Source organism: Panulirus ornatus, chromosome 65 (assembly GCF_036320965.1).
Source record: "Panulirus ornatus isolate Po-2019 chromosome 65, ASM3632096v1, whole genome shotgun sequence".
In the NCBI taxonomy this organism is placed as follows: Eukaryota; Metazoa; Arthropoda; class Malacostraca; order Decapoda; family Palinuridae; genus Panulirus; species Panulirus ornatus.
Window position 1 is genome coordinate 24,030,588 of NC_092288.1, and position 10,000 is coordinate 24,040,587.

A 10,000-nucleotide genomic window follows, 5' to 3' on the forward strand; every position below is an offset into this window, starting at 1 on the left:
TTCATGTTGAGCCAGACATGTGTCCAGCTCAACTGATTATGAGGTGGGGATCAGACGGCGTTATTAGAAGGGATTGGAGGGCGTTATTTGTAGGATTGGAGGGCGTTATTAGGAGAATCGGAGAGCATTATTAGGTAAGGGTGGGTAGGTGGATAAAGTGGAAGTGTCTGGGGTGAGGATGTCTGGGTGGAGGAGCGAGAGAAGGAGGTTTTACCAAAAGGTCTTGAAACTCCGACCCCGAGGACGTGCAGTGTAACTCATTCTCTTTATATACACAATGTCTTGTGATGTCGGCGCTTCCTAGGGTCGCTTCTGCTGCCTCAGACCCTTTGTGACACCCGGGTTTGTGAGATCCCTAATGGAAATTCGCTTTTGAAACGTAGCATTTTGATGGTTCTGGAGTGTCGTCACAATGAGCGTTAGCCAGAATGGTTGTTTGGGGGACTTGAGCAGCAGTAAGTGTCTGGGAAACTTATATTACAGTTGGGTTTGATCTTTTGCTCTGTCCCTCATGTTTGAAGCCTCATTGTCAGTATATATGTATATATATATATATATATTCAATTTTTTATCAATTATCAAACTATTCGCCATTTCCCGCATTAGCGAGGTTGCGTTAAGAACAGAGGGCTGGGCCTTTGAGGGAATATCCTCACCTGGTCCCCTTCTCTGTTCCTTCTTTTGGAAAAAGAAAAAAAAAGAAAAAAAAAACGAGAGGGGAGGATTTCCAGTCCCCCGCTCCCTCCCCTTTTAGTCGCCTTCTACGACACGCATGGAATACGTGGGAAGTATTCTATCTCCCCTATCCCCAGGGATATATATATATATATATATATATATATATATATATATATATATATATATATATATATATATATATATATATACATATATATATATATCCTTCTTTTCCCTTATTTATTCCCATCTTGTGATAATGTTGTCTAGATGCTATATTTTCTGTCCTTTGTGTACTGTAGCCATTCTCATTTACATATCTGTATCTTCCACTGAATTGTTCTCTTTCTCTAGAACATCTACATATGTTCTAAGTTCATTAGGATATATATATTTTTTGTGGTCTTATATCTCTGTGATGGATGGAGGTCCATTCAGTCGCTTTGAACATTCCATTTTTAACGATTCGCCATCTGGCGCAACTTGGCCCACCTGCCTCTCCTGTACCATCTGGCGCAACTTGGCCCACCTGCCTCTCCTGTACCATCTGGCGCAACTTGGCCCACCTGCCTCTCCTGTACCATCTGTTGTGTCTCTGGTTTTCAAGTTAGATACATGTCTGAATACATAATACATAATACATAATACATGGCAGGCTACAGCTACACGAGCGTGACCCCCTGACCCCCCCCCCCCCCCTGGTATGATGACCTGACCTTTTCTTGACCTTGACGACCCCTTGGCGGATCGGGTTCCAAGGTCACATCACACAAGGGTCATCATGCCGTGCTGGTGGATCGCGCCGTCGAACCTAACGGTTACGTTGTTTGTGATTATAATGCCCCCCTGACACAGCGGGGCCCCCGCCCCCCCCTCCTCCTCCTCGACACACGGGGCTCGAACTGGTGCCGCTCGTCACGTGACGAGGCTCACACACACACACACACACACACACACACACACCCACTGCCCGTGGAACTAGACAGCCACTGTTGTTATTGTTCATGTTCATGTTGTTGTTGTTGTTGTAATGAAGTATTATTAAGGTCATTATGAATGCGTCGTGACCTGCGCGTTGTGGCGGGCGAAGCTGTCCACTGCCTAGGTGATTTCCCCCTCATTACTGCTCTGTTGCTTTGTTAGGCTGTTCTCTCTGAGCTGTGTTGCTGAACTGTATAGCTTTGTTAGGGTGATATATCTTAGCTGTGTTGCTGAACTGTATAGCTTTGTTAGGGTGATGTATCTTAGCTGTGTTGCTGAACTGTATAGCTTTGTTAGGGTGTTTTGTCTGAGCTGTGTTGCTGAACTGTATAGCTTTGTTAGGGTGATGTATCTTAGCTGTGTTGCTGAGCTGTATAGCTTTGTTAGGGTGATGTATCTTAGCTGTGTTGCTTAACTGTAGCTAAACTGTATAGCTTTGTTAGGCTGTTCTCTCTGAGCTGTGTTGTTTAACTGTACTGCTTTGTTAGGGTGATATATCTTAGCTGTGTTGCTGAACTGTATAGCTTTGTTAGGGTGTTTTGTCTGAGCTGTGTTCCTAAACTGTATAGCTTTGTTAGGGTGATATATCTTAGCTGTGTTGCTGAACTGTATAGCTTTGTTAGGGTGATGTATCTTAGCTGTGTTGCTGAACTGTATAGCTTTGTTAGGGTGATATATCTTAGCTGTGTTGCTGAACTGTATAGCTTTGTTAGGGTGTTATGTTTGAGCTATGTTGCATGACTGTATAGCTTTGTTAGGGTGTTTTGCTGAGCTGTGTTACTAAACTGTATAGCTTTGTTAGGGTGATATATCTTAGCTGTGTTGCTGAACTGTATAGCTTTGTTAGGGTGATGTATCTTAGCTGTGTTCCTTAACTGTATAGCTTTGTTAGGGTGATGTATCTTAGCTGTGTTGCTTAACTGTATAGCTTTGTTAGGGTGATGTATCTTAGCAGTGTTGCTTAACTGTATAGCTTTGTTAGGGTGATATATCTTAGCTGTGTTGCTTAACTGTATAGCTTTGTTAGGGTGATATATCTTAGCTGTGTTGCTGAACTGTATAGCTTTGTTAGTGTAGCTCATTAACGATATTGCTCTGTTAAAGTGTAGCACGTTAAAGCTGTGTTGAAGTTTAGCAAAGTGATTACAAGGCCCTGTTAGAGTTTAGCGTACCCCAGAATCAACCTAGCAGAGGGTTAACCTAGCCCCAACCTAGCAGAAGCGTTATCCTAGCCCCAACCTAGCAGAAGCGTTATCCTGGCCCCAACCTAGCAGAAGCGTTATCTTAGCCCCAACCTAGCAGAGGGTTAACCTAGCCCCAACCTAGCAGAAGCGTTATCCTAGCCCCAACCTAGCAGAAGCGTTATCCTAGCCCCAACCAAGCAGAAGCGTTATCCTAGCCCCAACCTAGCAGAAGCGTTATCCTAGCCCAAACATAGCAGAAGCGTTATCCTAGCCCCAACCAAGCAGAAGCGTTATCCTAGCCCCAACCTAGCAGAAGCGTTATCCTAGCCCCAACCTAGCAGAAGCGTTATCCTAGCCCCAACCTAGCAGAGGGTTATCTTAGCCCCAACCTAGCAGAAGCGTTATCCTAGCCCCAACCTAGCAGAGGGTTAACCTAGCCCCAACCTAGCAGAAGCGTTATCCTAGCCCCAACCTAGCAGAAGCGTTATCCTAGCCCCAACCTAGCAGAAGCGTTATCCTAGCCCCAACCTAGCAGAGGGTTATCTTAGCCCCAACCTAGCAGAAGCGTTATCCTAGCCCCAACCTAGCAGAGGGTTAACCTAGCCCCAACCTAGCAGAAGCGTTATCCTAGCCCCAACCTAGCAGAAGCGTTATCCTAGCCCCAACCCTAGCAGAAGCGTTATCCTAGCCCCAACCTAGCAGAGGGTTATCTTAGCCCCAACCTAGCAGAAGGGTTATCCTAGCCCCAACCTAGCAGAAGCGTTATCCTAGCCCCAACCTAACAGAAGCGTTATCCTAGCCCCAACCTAGCAGAAGCTTTATCCCTAGCCCCAACCTAGCAGAAGCGTTATCCTAGCCCCAACCTAGCAGAAGCGTTATCCTAGCCCCAACTAGCAGAAGCGTTATCCTAGCCCCAACCTAGCAGAAGCCGTTATCCTAGCCCCAACTAGCAGAAGCGTTATCCTAGCCCCAACCAAGCAGAAGCGTTATCCCTAGCCCCACCTAGCAGAAGCGTTATGCTAGCCCCAACCTAGCAGAAGCGTTATCCTAGCCCCCAACCTAGCAGAAGCGTTATCCTAGCCCCAACCTAGCAGAAGCGTTATCCTCGCCCCAACCTAGCAGAAGCGTTATCCTAGCCCCAACTTAGCAGAAGCGTTATCCTAGCCCCCAACCTAGCAGACAGCGTTATCCTAAGCCCCAACCTAGCAGAAGCGTTATCCTAGCCCCAACCTAGCAGAAGCGTTATCCTAGCCCCAACCTAGCAGAAGCGTTATCCTAGCCCCAACCTAGCAGAAGCGTTATCCTAGCCCCAACCTAGCAGAAGCGTTATCCTAGCCCCAACGAGCAGAGGGTTATCTTAGCCCCAACCTAGCAGAAGGGTTATCCTAGCCCCAACCTAGCAGAAGCGTTATCCTAGCCCCAACCTAGCAGAAGCGTTATCCTAGCCCCAACGAGCAGAGGGTTATCTTAGCCCCAACCTAGCAGAAGGGTTATCCTAGCCCCAACCTAGCAGAAGCGTTATCCTAGCCCCAACCTAGCAGAAGCGTTATCCTAGCCCCAACCTAGCAGAAGCGTTATCCTAGCCCCAACCTAGCAGAAGCGTTATCCTAGCCCCAACCTAGCAGAAGCGTTATCCTAGCATGGACGTGTCCAGTCAGCGCCACACACCGATGTACAGGATCTCCTGAGTCTAATTTGCATACCCTTGTGCTGGGTGAGGCGCGTCGGAGTGTGTGGTGTGTGATGCATGTGTCAGGGGAGACGAACACACAGCTGTACAGGTGCATTAAGCCAGTGGACATGTCTGAAAGGTGTATATGTATATTTAACTTACTTGATATACAGGTATGGACGATATAGAATGGTGAATCTCCATCATCTATTTGATATAGAATGCTATACTTTCATCATCTACTTGATATACAGGTAGGTACACTATAGAATGGTATACCTACAGCATCTATCATGTAGATATATGATGCAAAAAGAAAATTGCGCCAAGGTGATGATAGCAATAAAATTCTGAAATTGGTCTTACTATTTATATTGCCTTCAGCAAAAAGAAAGGAAAAAATGAAATATGTTTTCACCCCGTGTTGGAGGCTTCGATTCCCGCCTATGCTCGCCTGATATATATATATATATATATATATATATATATATATATATATATATATATATATATATATATATATATATATTCATACTATTCGCCATTTCTCGCGATAGTGAGGTAGCGTTAAGAACAGAGGACTGGGCCTTTGAGGGAATATCCTCACCTGGCCCTCTTCTCTGTTCCTTCTTTTGGAAAATTAAAAAAAAAAAAAAAAACGAGAGGGGAGGATTTCCAGCCCCCCGCTCCTGGGATGCGACAGCCGTTTTCTTCGGGATGCTACACCCGTTTTCTTCGGGATGCGACAGCCGTTTTCTTCGGGATGCGACAGCCGTTTTCTTCGTGATGCTACAGCCGTTTTCTTCGTGATGCTACAGCCGTTTTCTTCGGGATGCGACAGCCGTTTTCTTCGGGATGCTACAGCCGTTTTCTTCGGGATGCTACAGCCGTTTTCTTCGGGATGCTACACCCGTTTTCTTCGGGATGCTACACCCGTTTTCTTCGGGATGCTACACCCGTTTTCTTCGGGATGCTACACCCGTTTTCTTCGGGATGCTACGGCCGTTTTCTTCGTGATGCTACAGCCGTTTTCTTCGGGATGCTACAGCCGTTTTCTTCGGGATGCTACAGCCGTTTTCTTCGGGATGCTACAGCCGTTTTCTTCGGGATGCTACAGCCGTTTTCTTCGGGATGCTACAGCCGTTTTCTTCGGGATGCTACACCCGTTTTGAACGCGTTTGTGGAAAAGAGAGAGAGAGAGAGAGAGAGAGAGAGAGAGAGAGAGAGACGTGTGCCCCCCCGCTTTGCCCCGCGCTCCCGCCCCCGCCCCGCGCCCCTGCCCCGCGCCCCCGCCCCGCGCCCCTGGAGCTCATAGATCCAGGTTGGGCTCTGGCTCTGGCATGTCCACCTTGACACGACGCGCCCTTTGAATAAAGTAAGCGTGACCCGGTCTGACCTGGTGGCAGACGTGTTTGCAGGTCACAGACACACCAGTTACATCTGTCCCGCAGACATGGGATGGGATGGGTACAGATGGAAGAGGCGGCACCACACCCTTCCCATTACCTGTCACACCAAGCCACATGGAGGTTAAGGTAGGCAGAGAAGGCCCCCCCTACTGCACAGAAATCTGTCCCAGAGACAGAGAAGGACTTCCTACTGCACAGAAATGTGTCCCAGAGACAGAGAAGGACTTCCTACTGCACAGAAATCTGTCCCAGAGACAGAGAAGGACCCTCTACTGCACAGAAATCTGTCCCAGACGATTGGAAGTCCTGAGCATGACACAGAGCTAGGACCCAACTGGGTCATGTTTTGTGATTTCCTTTCGTCGAGATGTGTGAAGTCTGTGCACCAGTCCTAGCCACGCGTTGACGCTAGGTTTCAGCTAGGACCCGAGCCCATCCTAGCATCAGTAGAGCTGAGACTGTAGAAGTAGATGACCTCCCATGATTAACAGTCATCTACCAAACGGTAGATAACCCAGTGACTCGCCTGTAGAAGTAGATGACCCACCATGAGTAGATAGCTACTCATCTACTGTATTGCTCAAGAGAGAGAGAGAGAGAGAGAGAGAGAGAGAGAGAGAGAAAGAGAGAGAGAGAGAGAGAGAGCTGAGAGAGAGAGGGAGAGAGAGAGAGAGAGAGAGAGAGAGAGAGAGAGAGAGAGGGGGGGGGGGAGAGAGAGAGAATGAGAGAGAGAGAGAGAGAGAGAGAGAGAGAGAGAGAGAGAGAGAGAGAGAGAGAGAGAGAGAGAGAGAGTTGGTGTTGATAGAGGCACCATATATATGTGTGTGTGTGGGGGGGGGGTGAGAGGGGACCCCCCCCATTTATCTCTACCCAGATTTAAGAGAAGATGAGATAAATGTGTTATCATTACTCCGATAACGTTCTATCTGCCTTATCTAATGCCAGGCCCTTTGTATATATATATATATATATATATATATATATATATATATATATATATATATATATATATATATATATTCTTTCTTTTCTTTCTTTTAAACTATTCACCATTTCCCGCGTTAGCGAGGTAGCGTTAGGAACAGAGGACTGGGCCTTTTTTGGAATATCCTCACCTGGCCCCCTGTTCCTTCTTTTGGGAAAAAAAAAAAAAAAAAAAAAAAAAAAAAAAACGAGAGGGGAGGATTTCCAGCCCCCCGCTCCCTCCCCTTTTAGTCGCCTTCGACGACACGCAGGGAATACTTGGGAAGTATTCTTAATCCCCTATCCCCAGGGATAAAATATATATATATATATATATATATATATATATATATATATATATATATATATATATATATATATATATATATATATATCTTGCCACGGGAAAACACGAAGCCATGGCGGTCATATACATTCATCGTGGACGTGGTATTCATTTGTCTTTATTTTTTCATATCTATTTTCAAATCTATCGCCGTTTTGAGAGAGATGATTCTTTAAGGAAATTAGCGAGAGATAGATAGTGTGGTTAGGAGCGAGAGATAGATAGTGTGGTTAGGAGCGAGAGATAGTGTGGTTAGGAGAGAGAGATAGTGTGGTTAGGAGCGGTAGATAGATAGTGAAGATTAGGAGCGAGAGATAGATAGTGTGGTTAGGAGCGAGAGATAGATAGTGTGGTTAGGAGCGAGAGATAGATAGTGTGGTTAGGAGCGAGAGATAGTGTGGTTAGGAGAGAGAGATAGTGTGGTTAGGAGCGGTAGATAGATAGTGAAGATTAGGAGCGAGAGATAGATAGTGTGGTTAGGAGCGAGAGATAGATAGTGTGGTTAGGAGCGAGAGATAGATAGTGTGGTTAGGAGCGAGAGATAGATAGTGTGGTTAGGAGCGAGAGATAGATAGTGTGGTTAGGAGCGAGAGATAGATAGTGTGGTTAGGAGCGAGAGATAGACAGTGTGGTTAGGAGCGGGAGATAGATAGTGAAGATTAGGAGCGAGAGATAGATAGTGTGGTTAGGAGCGAGAGATAGATAGTGTGGTTAGGAGCGAGAGATAGATAGTGTGGTTAGGAGCGAGAGATAGATAGTGTGGTTAGGAGCGAGAGATAGATAGTGTGGTTAGGAGTGAGAGATAGCATGTTCTTTAAGTGTAAATAAAGAACTGGTAGGATAATGTGATCCTGTGTGTTCGAGACACGAGAAAATGTATTTAATTTACATTTGTTTATTTTTTTTTTTTTCAAATTGGACGGGTGACTTTGATGAGGGAGGGCATCGAACCCGTGTCTCAGCGTAGGCGAAGCCGAAGGGGCGGTCGATTCACATTTGCCTCTCTCTCTCTCATCTGTGAAGCTGATGATGATTTGGGTGAGATTCGAACCCATGCCTCAGTCTCCTTAAGGCAGGGAGACTCGAACGCGTATCCAGACGTGTCCTCCAAAGACGCGAGATTCGAACTAGTGTCTCGTGGTGAGAAGCGCTCAACCCGCGTCTCAGTGTCCGCGAATCTTGTTGTGGTATTCGTGGTTGAGATCGCCAGATGTGAGGGGTTCGAACCCGCATGATATATATAGCGGGGCCGAGGCTCACGCCTGGCGCGTATCTGTGCACTCGCGCCGATGAGTTCAGGTCTTGGGTTCGAACCCTGCATTGACAGAGGCGATCACGCCCTCTCGAGAGGATATCAAGAACCAAATTCACAAAACACTACGGGAATATTAGCAGTGCTCTACCCACCTCACAGCTTCGCTGGCCGTGTCTTTGACTGTCATACTTCCCCAGCTCGTTCGAATCCCGTTCCCGGGAGAGATATGATGTTCCCAGGGTTGGAATCCCGCCGGGAAGGCAGTAGAGCACCGCGGCGTCCATTTCCGAAGCTATCGTAAAGAAAACGTGGAGAGGACTGCAACGATTTTTGTTATAAGGATGAAGAGGAAAAGAGAGATACACACACACACACACACACACACACACAGCTTGCCCACAGCTGCCGCTTATTCTTGTACTCTTCCTAATCACTCGCACTCCATCCTTGCAAATACCGTGCATACACCTTCCCATTTCTGTTTCACGCACGTGCAGTTTGACTTTCCCATTCCGCCAATCACTACCGTTTCTCATGTGTCCACATCCCCCCCCCGCCCCGCTTTCCATTTCTTTCCCCATGATTTCATTTGTTCTTTCGCAACGACGTTTTCCAATCAGTCTTTCCGGAAATCTTAACACACACACACACACACACACACACACACACACACACACATGCCACTTTGCCAGGCTCGCTCTATTTCATCGAGTCTTTCCCTAACCCCATCACCAACGTGCATTTTCGTCATAACCAGAAAATGATCAGGAATTCAACCTTGTGCCCTAGTCAACACGTTTACGTCCAACAATCTCTCCTTTTCACGTTTACGTCCAACAATCTCTCCTTTTCACGTTTACGTCCAACAATCTCTCCTTTTCACGTTTACGTCCAACAATCTCTCCTTTTCACGTTTACGTCCAACAATCTCTCCTTTTCACACTTGTCAATTAACATATCATTATAGGCTAATGACCTCCACCCCCAATCACCTATGTACACTTTTGCATGTACCTTTCCTTAAACCATTCCCGACTACCATTCCTCCTCCATCATACCGCTTCATAACCATTTCCCCATTTACATTACACCAGGAGGCCCATACAGTCATTTCCCCTATCACCACAATTCCATCCCTTTCATCAGGGATTCCAAAGCTCTTACTCAGATATTTCTTTATTGCATTCCTTGTTTCCTTCCTCCCATTTCGTGTTGCATGTTAATCTACTCCTTTGTCTCCCTAAAACAGTCCCACAGTTAATTTGGGTGGTCATTTTTTTTTTTTACCAAATGGCGTCCTAGCTACGTCTCTTCGTTGTATATCAGCTGACTGTTATGTTTATTTCTTGTATCTCACCTGATGATGATGTGATTACTTCACGAAAGTGCACTTGGGAACTTATCGTCGTTTTTCATTTCCCCGTGGACTCATAGGAATACGAGTAGGAAGGGAGGAAAGTGACTGGTTCCCAGTGCTTGTCGATTTGCGGCAAGATGCATGATGTCTCTATG

At 46.3% G+C, this 10,000-nt stretch overlaps 1 protein-coding gene across 2 annotated transcripts in view; it reads left to right on the top strand.

Moving 5' to 3' along the window:
* The window catches only part of l(1)G0289 (lethal (1) G0289), a 523,775-nt gene that overhangs the window by 188,851 nt on the left and 324,924 nt on the right, over positions 1-10,000 (top strand). The gene's annotated exons all lie outside the window — the stretch shown is intronic.